The following is a 17,080-nucleotide window of genomic DNA, read 5'->3' as shown; positions in this document are numbered from 1 at the left end:
GTAGTAACTGCCCCCTTTCATCAGCTTTAGGACTGGAGTGTGAGGCCCTGCACAGCCCCTCAGCCCTTCTTGTCAAGGGCACAGTGACCTTGATGCCCAGACCCAGTGGTGGATATTCACTTCCTACCTGAGCAATTCCCTTGGGTGGAACTAAAACCCTCCTCCTCCCTGTGAGTGTTGCTCACTGGTGAGATGGGCCTCTCTGTCTCTGTCTTACCCTGGAGGGGAGGTGTCAGCAAAGGGGCCTGAAGCTGGAGTAAGTGCGTCTCCAACTCTCCACCTCATGGTCCATTCTCTTTCTTGCCCAGAAGCGCTTCTCCTCAGGAGCCTCTCCTTGGTCTATCCAGGGGTCCTCAAACTTTTTAAACAGGGGGCCATTGTTCCTCAGACTGTTGGAGGGCTGGACTATTGTTTAAAAGGACAGGCAGCAGCTAAGCAGGATAGGCAGCAGTGGCAAAAACACCTGGCAGGCCAGATAAATGTCCTTGGTGGGCTGCATGTGGCCCGTGAGCCGTAGTTTGAGGACGCCTGGATGCCATCCTCTCAGGTCTGGAAAGCATCCAATCCATTGCCCCAAGAAGACATGGGAGAAGTTTCCAGGTGGGTAGGCCTCTGTCCAGAAGAGCCAGGGTGGACCCGGGGCCCTGTGCAGGTCTGGCCATGCCCCTCAACGACACTGAGAGGGTAGGGACACTATAAGCAGAGACAGGCTGGTGAGTGAGGTTGCTAAACTCCTTAGGACCTAAAGCCAGGATTTCCAAGTCAGCACTAAGTTTTCTTAACCACCAGGCATGAGTTGTTGCTGACTGGAGACATTCAGGTGTCTACTACATAGCAATGGAACTCTGCCCAGCTAACATCCGAGCTGTAAAAACAGAGGTGTTCAGTGGAAGTTGGGCTGGGTCCAGGTGACCAGTATGAGGCCACCCTTTCCAGTCCACTGAGCCCCTGGGACTCAGAAGAACCCAGGGGAAATGCTCATCCAGGCAATTTGGTATTTTGAGGGCTCTGAAATAAATTTGACCTTACATATCTCATGATTATTTCCAAAGGTATCTTCTTTCTTTTCCTTTTACACAGAAAAAGCTCCAGAAAAATTGTTAAAACCTCTGAAAAATACTAAGCAGGAATCTGCTCATCAAGGTAAAGTGCAGGCCTGGAGATGGAGTCAAGTGTTTGAGGAGGAGAGAAAGGGATGAAGTTGGAAATGGTATTGGGGCATTATGTATTTGTTTTACTTTCTTGCCAAAAGTTTACTTAAAACTCCCATGTAGGAGACACCTGAAAAGAAACACTGTGGCAATAAGGGAATGGGGAAGGGATTTAACATCATTGGTCTCTCGTTAAAGGGCACAAGAACACCCATATTATTGCATAGCAGTCTCAACACCTGTGGTGTATTACTTCTTCTTCTTCTTCATTTTTTTTTTTTTTTTTGGTAGAGACAGAGTCTCTCGGTAGAGTGCCATGGTGTTGCAGCTCACAGCAACCTCCAACTCCTGGGCTTAGGCAATTCTCTTGCCGCAGCCTCCGGAATAGCTGGAACTACAGGCGTCGCCACAACACCCGGCTATTTTTTTGTTGCAGTTTGGCCGGGAACAGGTTTGAACCCGCCACCCTCGGTATATGGGGCCAGCGCACTATTCACAGAGCCACAGGCACGGCCCTATGGTGTATTACTTCTATAAAAAGCTTCGGGAGAAGTTAGCCGGGGCTTGTCCTTTGACTCCGCTTCTTGCTCGGGGGATGCCTGATTGGCGCTCCCCTATTAAGACTGCTGCTGAGAGATTGCTGCTGAGATGCTCGCTCCTGCAAATACTGACTGTGACTTCTAAGGTGCTTCGGCACCTGAGACCTGAAGGAGACATACCCAGAATGAAAATGTATACCAGTCCGCGTCCTGGCAGTTTGATGGGTTGGGCCGGCGGCTTGGCGTCCCAGCTCCGGCCCTCCCAGTCAGCAGTTGCCTCTAGTTGGTACTAACAGAAAGAGAGAAGTGCTTGTTCTAGGGCCAGTGGGGTGTGGGGGCAGGTGGCCATGGAAATGATGACAGCCAAATTTCTTCTAGATACCAAATTAGTAGGTTTTCTTATAGTTTTTAAGATGGAACTCATCTTAAAGTATCACAAGAATGGTAAAGCAGGCCAGGTGTGGTGACTCTGTCCTGTAATCCCAGCACTCTGGGAAGCCAAGACAAGTGGAATGTTTGAGCTCAGGTGCTTAAGACCAGCCTGAGCCAGAGTGAGACCCTGTCGCTAAAACTAGCCAGGCGTTGTGGTGGGCATCTGTAATCCCAGCTACTCAGGAGGCTGAAGCAGTAGGATGGCTTGAGCCCAAGAATTGGAAGTTGCTGTTAGCTATGATGCCATGGCACTATAGTCAGGGTGACAAAGTCAGACTCTGTCTCAAGAAAATAAAATAAAATAAAATAAAATAAAATAAAAAGAGAGGAAAAGCAAGTATCCAAAGTACACAATTCTAATATGAAGTCAGTAGACAAGCTAATTAATACATGTCCACATAAGACAAAAACTCAATTCAATTCAAGTTAGGGGAAGGGGAAAGGGGTTGCACGGTCCCACTTAATGGGCATGATGTAAGGGTATATACCACACCTCTTGGGGGTGGGACAAAACTACAATATAGACTCTTCCTGGCTGGGCAAGAGGCTCAGGCCTGTAATCTTAGCACTCAGGGAAGCTGAGGAGGGTGGATTGCCTGAGGTCAGGAGCTGGAGACAAGCCTAAGCAAGAGCAAGACCTCATCTCTAAAAATAGCCAGGCCTAGTGGAGGGTGCCTGTAGTCTCAGCTAACTCAGGATGCTGAGGCAAGAGAATTGCTGAAGCCCAAGAATTTGAGTTTGCTGTGAGCTATGATGCCACAGCACTCTACCGATGGCAACAAAGTGAGACTCAGTCTCAAAAAAGAAAAAAAACATATACATATATGGACTCTTCCTAACAAATGCAAACATTGTATGTAACCTAATTGTACCCTCACACTAATCTGAAATTTAAAAAAAAAAAAAGAATGTCAAGAGGGACTAGCCAAAATCCCAAGTTGTCACTATAGGAAAGGTGCCAAGAAAAGCTCTATGACTCCTCTGAGCCTGAAATAAGCAAGAAACAAAGCTTTGTTGTGTTAGGTCACTGATATTTGGGGGTCATCTGTTACCATGATGTAGCCTGTCTTATACTAACCAGCAAAGTGGACAATAATAATAGCAGCAAACATTTATTCCATGCTTCTTGCATTAAATGTTTAGGCATTGGACTAGATGCTCTACATACTGTACCTTATTTAGTTCTTAAAATAATTCTATCAGATAAGTACTATTATGTTATCTCTTTTTTATTTCTTGAGACAGAGTCTCATTTTATCACCATAGGTGAGTGCTATGGCATCATAGCTCATAGCAACCTCAAACTCTTGGGCTCAAGTGATCTCTTGCCTCAGCTTCCCAAGTACCTGGGACTACAGGCACCTGCCACAACGCCTGGCTATTTTTAGGGATCGTGGTCTCACTCTGGTCAAGGCTGGTCTCAAACTCATGAGCTTGAGCAATCCACTTGCCTCAGCCTTCCAGAGTGCTAGGATTATAGGTGTGAGCTATCACATCTGGCCAGGATCAATTTTAAATTACTTGGATCAGTTTGAGATTGCATGGAGAAATATACCATGGATTAATCCACTTGAACCAGTCTGTACCAGCTTAATGCAGTTAGAATCAACTTTAGCTGGATTCTGCAGTTATAGATGATGCAGAATACCTTTGTCCTTCTTTTGCTAATACTTTATGGGAAATTCTATTGGCTGTTAGATATTTAATTGTTATAGTAATGCAATAAAATTATATTCTTATATTTTTACTAAGGTGTTTAATCAGGAAAGATTAACTGGCTAGAAAATCATCTGGGCATTTTAAACATTACTAGCTCCTGCCCAATATCTCCTTCCAATCCAATACATCTGTCATTTTTTTCAAAGAAAAAACTTATTTTCGCTTAAAATGTGGAAAAAACCCAAGTAGCCATCAACCCAAAGAGAAAAATAGAGAAATAAATAGAGAAATAAACTGTGGTATATACATACCATGAAATACTATTCAGCTAGAAAGAAAGATGGAGACTTTATATCTTTTGTATTTACCTGGAAGGATTAGGAAAATATCCTCTTAAGTAAAGTATGGAGGCCAGGTGAGAAGGCTGATACCTATAATCCTATCACTCTGGGAGGCCAAGGTGGGTGGATTTCTTTGAGACCAGCCTGAACAAAAGAGAGACCCAATCTCTACTAAAAAGAGAAAAACTAGCTGGGCATGATGATACATGCCTGTAGTGCCAGTTACTGGGGAGGCTGAGGCAGGAAGATCTCTTGAGCCTAGGAATCTAAGGTTGCTATGATAATGCCACAGAACTCTACCCAGGGTGAGAGTGAGACTCTATCTTGAAAACAAAACAAAACAACAACAACAAAAAAGAATGGAACTGCAGCACTTTGGGAGGCCGAGGTGGATGGATTGCCTGCGCTGACGAGTTTGAGATCAGCCTGAGGCAGAGCAAGAGCCCATCTCTAAAACTAGCTGGGCACTGTGGCAGGCACCTGTAGTCCCAGCTCCTTGGGAGGCTAAGACAAGAGAATCGCTTAAACCCAGGAGTCTGAGGTTGCTGTGAACTACGGCACTCTAAGGGCAACAAAGTCTGACATTGTTTAAAAAAAAAGAATGGAACTGTAAGCATCCAATGTACTCAATACTAATATACAACTAGTAGACAAAAAACTACATACTCACACAAGAGAAAAACACCATTAAATTCTAGAAGGAAGAAGGGGGGAAGAGGTTTAGTAAGCTCTCAGCTAATGGGTACAATGCAGAGGTATATGGCACACGCCCAACCTGAAGGGTCCACCTACAACTTGGACTTTACTTAACAAATACAAGCAATGTAACCTAATCATATATACTCACATTAATCTGAAATAAAACATCAACATTAGTTTCCATTAAACCATTGTAGAAATTATCCTGGTATACAACAAATAATATAAGTATGTTAATTACCTTTAATGGAAACATTGGCTAATTGAGTGTAAAGAAAAATGGAAATGTTGAGCAATACAGACACAATATCCATTGTTTTTATTATTTTATTTTATTTTATTTTTGAGACAGAGCCTCAAGCTGTCACCCTGGGTAGAATGCTTTGGCATCACAGCTCACAGCAACCTCGAACTCCTGGGCTCAAGAGATTCTCCTGCCTCTGCCTCCCAAGTAGCTGAGACTACAGGTGCCCGCCACAATGCCAGGCTATTTTTTTGGTTGCAGCTGTCATTGTTCTTTGGCAGGCCCAGGCTGGATTCGAACCCACCAGCTCAGGTGTATGTGGCTGGCGCCTTAGCTGCTTGAGCCACAGGTGCCAAGCCTCCATTGTTTTTAAACATAAAAAGTGGATCAATAAATTGTGGTATATGTACACCATGGAATACTATGCAGCCCTAAAGAAGGATGGAGACTTTACCTCCTTAATGTTTACATGGATGGAGCTGGAAAATATTCTTCTTAGCAAAGTATCTCAAAAATGGAAGAAAAAGTATCCAATGTATTCAGCCCTACTATGAAACAAGAATTATAGCCCAAGAATATGTGGAAAGGGAAGAGGGAAGGGAGGGGAGGGGGGACGATGGGTGGAGGGAGGGTGATTGGTGGGATCACACCTATGGTTCATCTTATAAGGGTACATGTGAATCTTTCTAAATGTAGAATATAAATGTCTTAACACAATAACTAGGAAAATGACATGAAGGCTATGTTAACCAGTTTGATGAAAATATTTCAAATTGTATATAAAAACAGCATACTGTACCCCATGACTGTATTAATGTACACAGCTATGATTTAATAAAAAAAAAAACATAAAAAGTTCAAATTGTAATGTCTTAGGCTTTAAAAATGTCAGTCCATGAAAGCAGAATTCCAACAGGCCATCTGTTTTAGGCACTCTGAAATAACAAAACTATCAAAGTGTAACCAACAAGTAATTTCTGGCCTCACACAAATTAAATATAAGACTTTTTAGTTAGGTGGGGTGTGGTGGTTCACACCTGTAATCCTAGCACTCTGGGAGGCTGAGGTGGGTGGATTGCTTAAGTTCACGAGTTTGAGATCAGCCTGAGCAAAAGAGAGATCTCACCTCTACTAAAAATATAAAAAAAACTGAGGTAAGACGATTGCTTTAGACTGAGTTGGAGGTTGATGTGAGCTATGACGCCATGACATTCTGCTAGTCTCAACAGCTTGAGACTCTGTCTCAAAAATTAAACCCCCCCCCCAAAATCTCTTATATCTTTAGTTAACCTCTGGATTAAATGGAGAACTTACCTAGAGATTATTTTTATAAAATAGGTGATATATATATCTTTTTTTTTTTTTTTTTTTTGAGACAGAGCCTCAAGCTGTCACCCTGGGTAGAGTGCTGTAGCATCACAGCTCACAGCAACCTCCAATTCCTGGGCTTAAGCAATTCTCCTGCCTCTGCCTTCCAAGTAGCTGGGACTACAGGAGCCCCCCACAATGCCCGGCTATTTTTTTGTTGCAGTCATCATTGTTGTTGGCAGGCCCAGGCTGGATTCAAATATACCGGCTCAGGTGTATGTGGCTGGTGCCTTAGCCACTTGAGCCACAGGTGCTGAGCCAAAATAGGTGAGCTTGTAGATTACATGCCACAATTACAGTATTACAGTATCTTGTCAACCCCACAAAACTCTATTAGCAATTCCTGAAATAGAACAAAACAAAACAAGGCTTATGGTCATCTTCCAAAATCTAATTAATACGAAATGTTGAAAACATCTCAGATTTTCTAAGATTATAATTTTAAATAGTCATAAACTTTATGAACATACTAAAGTATCTCCACACTTACTAGAACAAAGAAGTAACACAAAAATCATTTGATTCAAATATGCCAACATTTATAAAAGTGCTTTGAAATATCTATACATTTATTACCTGCTAAGATTCATGAACTTTATCCTCTCACCTAGAAACTACTATATTGAATTATGATTCATGGAGATATGACTAAAAGTTGGAAAAAAAGAGAGTTCTCTTAACACAACATTGGGAAAATCTTACCTGTTCAACAAAGCTAAGAAAGAGTTAATTGCCTAGGGTCCTGGAGTCATTCCGTGAATGTGAATTGTGGTTTCTAAGACATGGTTATAAGGAAAGGAGGCTGTAAGTTTATCTCCCTCCAGGCCCCTAATTTTCATGTCACCTGTAGAAGCAGTAGAGATCTAGCCTTGGGATTGTCAAAAACATGAGCCCTCAAAGGGAAAACTGAAGTTCCCTAATTCCTGGAGAACACTGGAGTGGAAATAGCTGAGTTCCCAACTTTTCCATGCACGAGCTTGTTTTTCTACTTAGCCTTGTTATGAAGGGCTGTATATTCTCAGTCATTGTCAGTAAAAAGTCAAATGCAGGCATGACCTCATTCTACTGCATTTCATCTTATTGTGCTTTGAAGGTCCTGAAATTTTATAAACTCAAGGTCTGTGGCAACCTTGCATCTAGTAAATCTATCAGCACCATTTTTCCAACAGCATGTGCTCATTGCATGGCACTGTGTCAGATTTTGGCAATTCTCAAAATACTTCTAACTTTGTTGTTATATGTGCTATGGAAATCAGTGATCATTGACGTTACTGTTACTATTGTTTCAGGGCCATGAATCTTTGTCATATAAGTCAACAAACTTAATTGCTAACTGCTGAGTTTGTTCCGACTGCTTTATTGACCAGTCATAATCTGCCCCCCTTTAGGCCTTCCTAGTCCCTGAGACACAAAAATATTGAAATTAGGCCAATTAATATCTCTCACAAAGATCTTTAAGCGTTCAGGTGATAGGAAGAGTTACACATCTCCCACTTTAAATTGCAAGCTAGAAATGAGTAAGCTAGGAGAGGAAAGCAGGTAAAAAGCCAAGACAGGTCAAAAGCTAGGCCTCTGTGTCAAACAGCCAAGTTATGAATGCAATGAAAAGTTCTAGATGGATGTTAAAAGTGCTACTTTAGCGAACACAGGAATAAAAAGAAAGTTAAACAACCTTATTTCTGATATGAAGAAAACTTTTCTGGCCTTAATAAAGAGTAAATGAGTCACAACATGTACTTAAACCAAAGCCGAATCCAGAGCAAAGCCCTTATGTCTCTTCAATTTTTGGAAGGCTGGGGCGGGGGGGAGCTGCAGAAAAGGGTGTCAAGCTGGCAGAGACTTGTATACCAATGCCCCGTTACGAATACTTGCAAAAAAGGAAAGAAGTCATCTCTATAAAGTAAAAGTACAAAGTGCAGCAGCATGTCTGATACAGAAGCTGCAGCAAACTGTTTAGAAGACACAGCTAAGATCATTAATCGAGGTGACCATACTAAACAATGAATTTTCAATATACACTGAGCCGCCTCATATTAAAAAAATATGGCATCAAGGAATTTCTAGAGCTAAGAAGGAGAACTCAATGCCTTGAAAGTCAAAAGACAGGCTGACTCGTGAGGGACTAATGAAGCTGGTAACTTTAAGTTGAAGCCATTGCTCATTTACTATTCCCCAAATCTTAGGGCCCTTAACAATTACTCTAAATCTATCCTGCCTGTGCTTTACAAATAGAACAGTAGATGATAGGTGACAGCATGTGTTTTTGCAGCATGTTTTACTGAATATTTTATTTTATTTTATTTTATTTTTTTGAGACAGAGTCTCACTATGTCACCCTTGGTAGAGTGCTGTGGCATCACAGCTCACAGCAACCTCAAACTCTTGGGCTCAAGAGATCCTCTTGCCTCAGCCTCCCAAGTAGCTGGAACTATAGGTGCCCATCACGCCCAGGTAATTTTTGTATTTTTTGTAGAGATGGGGTTTCAGTCTTGCTCAGGCTGGTCTCACATTCCTGGCCTCAAGTGATCTTTCTGCCTGGGCATCCAGCTCCTTATAGAAAATTGTAGGCTAGCAGTTTCTCTGTTGTTTCAGTGTTAAGGCCACTCATCTCCACAAAAAGCATGGTTAATAGTTCAGACGTGGAGGCTCAGCACCTGTGGCGCAAGTGGCTAAGGCACCACCCACATACACCTAAGGTGGTGGGTTCAAATCCAGCCCGGGCCTGCCAAACAACAATGACAACTGCAACCAAAAAATAGTGAGTGTTGTGGTGAGCACCTGTGGTCCCAGCTACTGGGGAGGCTGAGGCAGGAGACTCGCTTGAGCCCAAGAGTTGGAGGTTGCTGTGAGCTGTGATGCCACAGCACTCTACCCAGGGGGACAGCTTTAGGCTCTGTCTAAAAAAAAAAAAAATTGTTCAGACATGGCATGAATTAGAAGGAGAGACAAGACTAAGAAGCCAATTGAAGTTTGTCTCATGTTTGCTGCTTTAAGTCACTGTCCTCTCCCTGTGCCCTTTCCATGCAGATGGAACTCCACAACACGAGCCAGTCTCGCTTTACTGTCAGCCCAGAGGGGAGGGACCTTTCTGGGCTTTTTGAATTTTGGCCACAGGCATCATATTTTGTCTAAAGACCTCTCCATTTTTTTGTCTTTGGGAACCTTCTTCCAACACCTCATTTTTTGTAAAAACCCTACTTCCATGGAATGGCTTTATTCCCCTCAATGCTACAGGAGGCAAGAGAGCTATATTAAAGGACTTCATCAATTCCCTTAAATGACATATGTGACCCTAGGCCAGCCCCCATTTCTTTGAAAATTAGAGGTACTGGTTACTGGCCTGGGAGGCAACGAGGGCAAGAGGCTTGTAGAGGCAAGAAGGCGAGTCTGCTCCCCGTGGAGTGGTGTGTGTGTCTGAGTCCTGCCACCAGCAATGGGGGCAGGACTCAACCCTGGGATGCTCTTCAAGATTTGGAAGACCCTAAGACTGATAAGCCTCCAAAAGGCTAAATTAATTTTCTTTGAAACATAGCTGGGACTCATTATCAGTTACCAGGTGGAGAAATCTGGCCCATAGATGGTAGTTTGAACTATAATATCATTTTATGTCTAGACCTCTTTTTTGTTGTTTGTTTTTTGAGACAGTCTCACTTTGTCACCTCGGTAGAGTGCAAGGTGTAATAGTTCACAGCAACCTCAAAATCTTGGGCTCAGAGTTCAAACTAGAAAAATGACGGGGGCTTCCCAGTTTGTGATTCTTGACCCTCCTTGTGACAAAGACGCAGTAGCTGGGACAGACAGCCAGGCCTTCTTCTCTTCCATCCCCTGAGAGGACTTTGGTATATGCTGCACCTCAAAGGGAGCTGTGACAGAAATGGTACAACTGTGTAAGTTGCTTTGTACAAAAGCTTGGGGACGCTCTGCCAGAGGAGATTCAGGAGCTTGCAGTGCGAGATACCTAGTGGGTACGAGCCCATTTAGCCAATTTTTAATTTATTACCTTCTTACCCTACTCGAATCAAAAAGACCCTACGCCAGGTATTGGCAGAGTTAAAGGTGCCCCAGGCTTCTCTGGCAGCGGCCTGAAAGACACAGGGGGAGAATAAAATAGATACTGATTGTCAGCTGGGCTTTATTAATTACTTAGACCAGCACTATCCAGTGCAAATACGAGACTTTTGAATCAGCTGTGCAAGAAAATGTCAGTAGTAATGGGAAAACATGGCAGGAAGTTTCAGATAATTGTTTCATGGATTCTGACATCAAAGTACCCGAAGATCAGTTTGATGAAATCATATTAGATATAGCCACAAAATGTAAGCAGTATCCCAGAACGATCCTCAAATGTGTAATCAAAACCATAAAAGTCAAACAAGAAATTCTGAAGCAGTACCACCCTATTGTACATCCATTGGACCTAAAATGTGATGCTGATCCAGCTTTCAATGGAAAATATGAAGTGCAGAGGCAAAACAATAGCTAAGGAGATCAGTGAAGCCATGACGTCCTTGCCTGCTTTAATTGAACAAGGAGATAGATTTTCTCAAGTTTTAAAGATGCAGCCTATTATCCAGCTCCAGAGGATCCACCAAGAAGTCTTTTCAAGTTGTTACAGAAAACCAGATGCTAAACATGAGAGCTTTATAGCACAAATAGAAACCACACCAACAGAGACCACTCCCAGGAAAACCTCTAAAGTGGTATTGAAAAGGAAACAAACTAAAGACTGCCCCAAAAGAAACTGTATCCATTGCAGCCAAGGAAAATTGATCTTGATACATAAGTTCTTTGTGTTTATTTTAGAAGTTGAGAATAGGCACTATCAACATTTAGATGACAGCCTAATACCTAGACAAGACTTCCGTTCAACAAATAACTCTTCTGCTAGTGATTGATTTATGAAAATATAGTAGCTTTTGTTGTACCCCTAGACCTGAAAATATAGAGTCAGACCCCCCTTAAGTGCAATCAATCAGAAATTTATTGAATCTGCTCAGGGGAGACTGTCTTGAGAGACAGTTCCGTCCCAGTAGTGGGCAAACTGCTTTATATAATTTTTGAGCAAGCATGTTACAGAAGTGAGATATGGCTGGTTAGCTCAGGGTGCCAGGGGTACAGCTTGGGTAGTTATGGATATAGTTTAAGTAACAATGGTTACAGTTTAGGTTATGGATACAGTTTAAGTAACAATGGTTGCAGTTTAGGTAGGCAGGCTTCCACTATCCTTCCTCCATTGGGAACTTGGGAGGATTTCTAAGGGGGAAAGAGGAGGAGGTAGGTGGCCTGGGAAGGGCAGGGGAATGGGAGAAGGCAGGGGGAATGTGTGGGAGGGAACAGGAGCTCACAACATTCCCGACTGGTCTTCTTGGGAAATAATTAAATTTTTAATTTATTTGAAGAAAGGGGTTTTACTCCCGGGGCATTTAGGGCAGAAGTGGAATCTGGGCTGTAGGGTTGGTACATGGTCCCACCTCGGGTTTTAGTACTGTGGTGGTGGGCTAATTTTTATTTTTTCCTATGACATCCCCCCCTCTTTTCTTAAAGTTCAAAGTTTAATTAAGACAAGTCCCTTGGGAGGCACCTGTGGCTCAGTGAGTAGGGCACCGGCCCCATATACCAAGGGTGACAGGTTCAAACCTGGCCCTAGCCAAACTGCAACAAAAAAAGCTGGGTGTTGTGGTGGGCACCTGTAGTCCCAGCTACTCAGGAGGCTGATGGCAAGAGAATCACCTAAGCCCAAGAGCTGGAGGTTGCTGTGAGCTGTGACAGTACAGCACCCTACTGAGGGTGACAAAACAAGACTCTGTCTCTAAAAAAAAGACAAGTGCCTTGAGGGGTTTTCTCAGGTTTTAGCTGTGCGTTGACCAGCCAGCTCCTGGTTTGTGGCTGGAGTAGAGCATGTTGATTATTTTAAAAGTCAAGGAGCAGTGAAGTTTTATGTAGCCAGCTGTGATGACTCCAGGTGAGAATTTTTTTCATTTTTACTGTTGTCTGTGTGGTAAAGTTTTTTTACTTTGGTTTCAGAGGGACCAGTTTCTGATTTTAGACTTGGTTTTCTTGATTTTCTAGAGAGAAAGTTTTTGGATGTACAGGCACAAAAGATTAAACAAAACATGGTTAATTGCTTCAGTGAAGATCTTCCTTGTTACTTTTTTAGGGTTTTTGTTTTTTAGTTCACTCCTTTCCAGTTTTTTAGGTATTCCTGTTAAATTGTAGAGAATTGACAGAGGTATTTTTGAACAGCACTAGTGGCAAGGCCTGTATTTAATTAAGTTCTGTTTTCTGGCAGAATTTACTAATTTCTGTTTTTATAAGTTTTTGAGGCCTAAAAATTATTTGAAGCTTTAGCTTATAAGTGGGCTATAGCCATTTTTGAACTATTTTTCTCTTTCCAATTTTCTCTTCCACTAAAGTAGTTGCTAAAATAAATAGTACTTTTAGTATATTGGGTTTATTTGCATAGAGTACAGTAAGAATAATTAATTATTAGTCATCTAGGCTTTTTTTAAAAGTGGCTTTGCTGGAATTTTTGTATGGGATTTTAGTTAGACTTGAAGTTTTGTACGACTCCGGGTTTCATCTGTGCCATCAGATACCTGTATGCATTGGGCAAATTTTCTCTCTCTCTCTCTTTTTTTTTTTTTGAGGTTCCCAAGCATATTTCGACCCCCAGACCTGTCAGGAAGTTACCTTCATTACTTACCTCAGATAAGGAAATGTTACTGATGGGTATCTGGTCAGTTTTCCAGGGGGGCTTTTATTGGCTTTATAAAGTCAACCTTAATCCCTTAACACAGTCTGGACATCTCTGGAAATGTTATTCCAGCCAAAGCCTTGGTAAAATAACCAGTGTTTTTTATCATGTTTTATAGAACAAAACAGATTCTTATTGAACTTATGCAAATAACTGTATTGTTAGAAATTAAGAATTTACAAATGGTTTGTAAATTCCATAGAAATTAAGAAAAGGGAAACATATATGTTTTAAACTTTGCTCATAAGTATATACATTGCTTGAAAAGTAGCTCAAAAGACAGATTTTTTTTTTTTCTGGAAAACAAAACACAGAAAGAACCAACAATATTTAAAAATATTTAATATTTAACAAACTAGTCCAGTCTCATGTAACTGATTTCTGTTCTGTTTGAAGTTAAACTTTGAACCCAGTCAGCTACATAAAAAACATTTTCCTTTTAGATGAATTAAAATTATTACTGACAGTATATGTTAGGACAGATTAATGTTTTATGCGTTAGGACAGATTAATATTTTACAATATTGGAACATATATATAATTATAATTCACATAAAATTAATTATCATTTCATATTTGACAATGTTTTCTATATACTTTTAATAAACCAAATAAGTCTAATTTGTTTTTTTCAGGTTCATAACCTGCCAGTCTCGGTTTATGTGGCCAGTGCCACACCACTATGCTAGGGGCATCAAGCCCTAAATTTAGAGTTTTGGTTTTGGAAGGTTTGTCAAATATCAAAGGCTTAAAACATTTGTTCAAACAAAATTACAAGCTAAAATATTTTAAAGGAATCGAATTACATGTAAATTTTTCACAAAATCTTTTTATGAGTTTTATTTAACCTGTACAAACAATCTACAATCATTTTAAATCTTTTTAACTTTTGTCTTGCTTTTTACACTTTTAAATAACTATTTTGTTTCAGGATAAATTTATCACATAATATTCTTTTCTTATACAATGCAATTTTTCTTTCTGTCTAATTTCCCTTATTCCCTAAAATTCACTTCTCACAAAACAGTATTACAGTTAATCATTTACTTGCTAAACTGATGACTAGAAAGTTTTTTTTTTTTTTTTTTTTTTTTTGGGACAGAACCTCAAGCTATCCCCCTGGGTAGAGTGCCATGGCATTGCAGCTCACAGCAATCACCAACTCCTGGGCTAAAGTGAGTCTCCTGCCTCAGCCTCTCCAAGTAGCTGGGACCACAGGTGCCTGCCACAATGCCCGGCTATTTTTTTTTTTTTTTTGGTTGCAGCCATCATTGTTGTTTGGCGGGTCCAGGCTGGATTCGAACCTGCCACCTTAGGTGTACGTGGCTGGCGCCTTAGCCACTTGAGCCACAGGCGCCGAGCCATGACTAGAAAGTTTTAAAAGGGAAGAATTTTTCTCTGATAAAAACCCAGTTTTTTTAGGCAACTAAATTATTATGTTTTACAAATGAGAGACATTTGTGGAATATAACATTGTTACAGAATTTTTAAATCAGAGTTATACAGGAAATTTTTATTTTTCAGGCTCAGGTAAGTTTAGAAATCAGATTTTTATTTCTAGGCACAAACACAGTGTAGGTTATACCCTTTGAGCTTTAGTAAGGTTATGAATAAAGCAGTTCCAAACATTTGGAAGGTTTTACTCTGAGTAGGGAGTATACATTTTAATTTTCTTCCAGATAAAAAACTGCAAAGTTTTAATAATCTTGCTTAAGATGAGGGGCTGTATTCATTTATTTATATTGTCCAAGGAAGAGAATCAGGGCTGTTTTGGCTAAGGGCTGCAACAAGGGAGTAAGTCCTGCAAAGCAGAGGCAATGAGGTGGGAAAGTCAGGCAAAAGGGGTGGGTAAGTTTGAAAAGAATTAAAACTCTCCTTACTATGTCTGAATTTTTAGCCAGTCATTGCTGCTGTTGTCAGCGGCAACTCTGTTGCCTGCATAAGAGAGAATGAAGGCTTAACAGGAAATGTGATTGGATACTAACAAGTTAACAGGGTGGGAATTTTGAACTCACCAGGGGATAATTACGGCTACATTTATATTGCACCCAACTATCAAAAAATTATATGAGAAAAAATTGACAGAAATAAAACCAGAAAAATAATTTATCAGTAATAGTGTTAATAACTGAATGTTTGAGTCCACTCACCTCCAAATATTTATGTGAAAGCCTTCACCTCCAACGTGATGGCATTTAGAGGTGGAGCATTTTGGAAGTAATTTGTTTTAAAGGTGATCACTAGTGTTGAGATTCTATGATGACATTAATGTTATTATAAGAGAAAGAAAAGATGAGAGCACTTTATCTCTATTGCTTGAAGATATTATGAGAAGGTGGCCGTCTGCAAGCGAGGAATAGATCCTTCACTGGAGAATTAAATCAGCTGGCACCTTGGCCTTATACAATTTAGCCTCCAGAACTATAAAAAATAAATTCCAGGCTGGGCACAGTGGTTCACGCCTGTAATCCTAGCACTCTGGGAGGCTGAGGTAGGTGAATTACTTGAGCCCAGGAGTTTGAAAACAGCCTGAGCAAGAGTGAGACCCCAACTCTACTAAAAAAAAAAAAAAAAATAGAAGAAAAAATAGCTGAGTATTATGTCTGGCACCTGTAGTCACAGATACTTGGGAAACTGAGGCAAGAGTAACCCTTGAATCCAGGAGTTTGAAGTTTCTGTGAGCTATAATGATGCTATGGCATCCTACCCAGGGTGAGAGAGTGAGAGTATGTCTCAAAGATAAATAAATAAATTCCTACTATTATAGCCACCTAATCTATGGTATTTTATTGTACTAGCTCAAGCAGACTAATACAGATTATGGTACTGAGAAGTTGGGTGGTGCTTATAAAAAATATACGAACATGTAAAACAACTTTGGAACTGAATGATGAGTACAGGCATTGGGGATTTTGAAGTGCATACTACAAATATATACATCAAGTTTAATTGTCATGAAGTATCAGAAATAAAAGAAGAGAACTAAAGAGAAAGCTTTCATCTTCTTAAAAATACATAAATAATTATGAAGGGAACTTTGGTCGAAGTATGGACATAAAAGCCACTCTGGTGAGGTCTTAGACAGAACTGGGTAATGAATCATTAAAACTGGAGGAAAAGTGACATTTGAAATAAACTGGCAAATAACTTGGCTGAATTGTGTTTGTATTTTGGTGTTTTGTGAAAAGTAAAAATTGTGAACAACAAAACGTTAAATGTGTGAACTCCACTCAGTGCAGCAAGCAAAGGACCTTCAATCCAGTGGGTCTAGAAGGCAAAGCATGAAACCAGAAATAACTATTCTCAGTCCTTAAGATGTCCTGTGATTTACCTTGATAGGTTTTGGAACTACTGGTAACATATCACCATTTTCTTACATCTAATACATATATACTATTTTTTCTTTAATTTTTGGAAGGGGAATATCTGTCCTATGCCTGTCTCATCACTGAATTTTAGAAGAACATGCCTTAACTGGTTTCAAAAGTTCATAGTGGAAGAGGGATTATTAGTCAGGATAAATTGAAGTTAACATATCTTAAATTTTCTTTATAATCTCTTTCTTGGCCCATGGGTCATTCAGAAACATACTGTTTAATTTCTAAATCCTTTTTATTTTTCATTGTTCCTCTCATTATTGACTTTTAGTTTTATTCCATGTGGTCAGATAAAATACTGGTATGATTTCTTTTTTTTAAATAATTTGAGACTGTGTGGCCTAATATATGATCTGTCCTTGAGAATAATCCATGAGTTTAGAAGAATAAATGTTGTAGCTGTTCAATGAAATATTCTGTAGGCTCGGCGCCTATAGCTCAACCAGCTAAGGCGCCAGCCACGTACACCTAAGGTGGCGGGTTCGAATCCCCAGCCTGGACCCGCCAAACAACGAC

General features: G+C 40.5%; 1 pseudogene across 1 annotated transcript; it reads left to right on the top strand.

Annotated features, from left to right (window-relative positions):
* The first annotated feature begins 10,163 nt into the window (after nucleotides 1-10,163).
* LOC100946379 lies at nucleotides 10,164-11,342 on the top strand (annotated as a pseudogene). The gene is made up of 2 exons (XR_154991.2): nucleotides 10,164-10,398; nucleotides 10,608-11,342. The product of XR_154991.2 is annotated as a kinetochore-associated protein NSL1 homolog (transcript).
* The last annotated feature ends 5,738 nt before the right edge of the window (nucleotides 11,343-17,080 follow it).

Source organism: Otolemur garnettii, unplaced genomic scaffold, assembly GCF_000181295.1.
Source record: "Otolemur garnettii isolate 467f Iridium unplaced genomic scaffold, OtoGar3 scaffold00304, whole genome shotgun sequence".
Lineage (NCBI taxonomy): Eukaryota > Metazoa > Chordata > Mammalia > Primates > Galagidae > Otolemur > Otolemur garnettii.
This window is presented reverse-complemented; position numbering and strand designations above follow the sequence as displayed.